Source organism: Gossypium hirsutum, chromosome A01 (genome assembly GCF_007990345.1).
Source record: "Gossypium hirsutum isolate 1008001.06 chromosome A01, Gossypium_hirsutum_v2.1, whole genome shotgun sequence".
NCBI classification, from domain to species: domain Eukaryota; kingdom Viridiplantae; phylum Streptophyta; class Magnoliopsida; order Malvales; family Malvaceae; genus Gossypium; species Gossypium hirsutum.
The window spans coordinates 30,869,157-30,872,052 of NC_053424.1; the positions used below are offsets into that span (position 1 = coordinate 30,869,157).

General features: G+C 35.6%; 1 non-coding gene across 1 annotated transcript; it reads left to right on the forward strand.

Moving 5' to 3' along the window:
• The first annotated feature begins 464 nt into the window (after positions 1–464).
• On the forward strand, positions 465–571 carry LOC121206662 (small nucleolar RNA R71). Its single transcript, XR_005901771.1, has one exon. It is a non-coding gene; the product is annotated as a small nucleolar RNA R71 (small nucleolar RNA).
• Positions 572–2,896: the final 2,325 nt, after the last annotated feature.

The window sequence follows — 2,896 nt, forward strand, 5'->3', positions numbered from 1 at the left end:
CGCCCCATGATAAATTAGGGTAGTTCCTCCAACCTGCATTGTAAGTGTTACTATATGGGTTATTTTAGGATTGAGAGTTATTGTTACCCATATATTGGACTTGTTCCTCCTCGATTCTAGGGTTGAAGGGTTGATACTTTATGCATGCTTCTCCTCTATTCGTCTCGCACCTCATTACTGGATGTACCTGAGTAGAACCAAGTAAACCATCAATCTTTTTATTTAGAAGTTCTACCTGATTTGACAACATAGTAATCGAATCGACGTTATAAATGTCTACTATTTTAGTTGTCCTAGTCCTCATGACTTGCCACTGATAGTTATTCAGTGACATCTCTTCTATAAACTCATAGGCATCTTCAGGTGTTTTATTATTGATGGTTCCACCAGAAGCTGCGTCAACCATTTGTCGAGTCGAAAGATTCAAGCCATTATGGAACGTTTGAACCTATAGCCAAAGTAGTAACCCATGGTGAGGGCACCTTCTTAGTAAGTCTTTGTATCTCTCCCATGCATCGTAAAGAGTTTCTAAGTCCATCTGCACACACGAAGAGATATCATTACGTAATTTAGCCGTTTTAGCCGGCGAAAAATATTTTAATAGAAATTTTTGGTCATTTGTTCCCAAGTAGTGATTGACCCTCGTGGTAATGAGTTCAACCACTGTTAGGTTTGTTCCTCAATGAAAAACGGAATAAACGAAGACGAATGGTGATTACGTGATTCGTAACAAGTAATAAATATTTATAATGAAGATCAAACCTAGACTAACTATTATCACAACGAAAAGGCAAGCACACCTATCAAACAATAGTATAGTAATGGCAAGACCGGGATATCATACCCAAGGGAACCAAAAGTACTAGTAATAACTATCTTTTTATTATCTAGCCTAAGAATAAAAGGGTTTGTTTTAATTAACTAATTATTTAAACTAATTAACTAATTTAATTAAAGCAAAGAGAAAATTTGGAAATAGACTTGAAAAGAAGCAATTGATAAAGACGACACCCAAGGAGGAATCCACCTAGATTTCACTTGTTATCTGACTCTGAACTGAATGATTTATTCACTTGACTTGTTCTGTAAAGATCCCTAAGTTAAGTTATTATCCCTATTCAAGACTAATAACATCTAATCCCTAGATTGAATAACCAATACTTTTCTCTAATTAACACTCTAGGGTTGCATTAGCTCGATCTATAGATCCCCTTATTAGGTTTCACCCTAATCCGGCAAAATCTCGTAACCCTATTTCTAGGCGCTCGATCAACTCCGCTTAATTATCCCAAATCTACTCTTAGGCAGGGTCTATTCCTTCTCTGCATAAGCACATCAAATCATGAATTAATACCCGGAATGTTTACTCAAGCATTAAGAACACATAATTAAGAACAAATCAAGTATTTGTCATACAGTTCAGATAATAATAACAAGATCCATCATAGGTTTTATCCCCTTTAGGTATCTAAAGGGTTTAGTTCATAATAGAATAAGAGTACATCTAAAAAGTATGAAAATAACAATACACAAAGAAAACTCTAAAACCCCTGAAGGAATTCTGAGAGAGATCTTCAGTCTTGGAGTAGCTCTGGCTTTTGAGATGGATCGTCTGGCTTCCTTCAAGTAATTCCTGGCGTGTGGTTCTATATTCCAGAAAAGTTTTGGAAAGAGCAGCCTTTCTCTAGGTCACACTTAGGGTGTTTATATAGGCTTTGGATTGGCTTTCTTCCTCCCTAATTACCTTTTTTCGTGTACCACGGCCGTGTGACGTGACTACCAGGCCGTGTTTAATCCATTGAATTACACACGGCCGTGTGGGCTCAATGGCCAGGTTGTGTGAGTCGTGAGAACCTTGGTCGACACCCCCGAAGGACACGGGCGTGTGAGCTGCCCGTGTGGCAAGGCTTAGGCTGTGTCATCTTCTCGATTTGGTCTATTTTGTCCCTTTTTAGCTCGTTTTTGGCTCCTTTCGACTCTTGGTGCTCTCCTGAGTACAAAACATGAAATAATCGGATTAAGATCACCAAAATCCACAGATCTAGTAATAAACATCCATAAATAGGCTAAGTATTTAGGGTATAAATATGTATAATCTGGGGTTTATTAAATACCCCAACACTTAAGCATTTGCTTGTCTTTAAGCAAAATTCTTATTTACTGCTAGAATTCATTCTTCTTAATCACATAATCATTATTGATAATGTTACAAGTTATTCCACAAAAAATCATACAGTGATAATTCAACTACAGGGGCATTAAAAGCCTCAAACAATCTAAATTGAATACTTTGATAACAAAATTATAGGTAATCTCCTTCCTTCAAGTAATTAAATTTAGTCCTAAATATACAAGAGATGACATCCTCACTAAAGATTCACTCAAATCACTCAAAGTGTTTAAGGTTCAAGATTAAGCACTCGATTGTCTAACATGAAAAGTTATTACCATAGGCTTGCATGAAAATCAAATCTCCACCACTTGTAAATGATACGATATACTAATCAAAAGGTCTTTGCATGGTTGTAATGGGGTTTAGGTTACAGGTATGGATACAAGCAGAAGAGAAAAGGGTTAGAATTGAGATAATTTCAATATATTACCCTACTATCAAAAACTTAATTACTAAACCACAAACAAATATCTAGAACTATTTTACATGACAACTTTAGCTTACTGAGAATTACAATAATAATACTGAGTTTTTTTTAAGAACAAATCAAGTCAATACAATATGGAAATCAGATTTCATGATTCAGTAACAAAAAAATGGTGAACATAGCGAGGTAAAAATATTAAATTCAATCTCGATAACAAGGGTCAAATTCAGTAGGAGGATTTCAACAATAATGGGTTAATGAGTTAATGATGAGGGTTAATCAATGAAAAAGGGTTA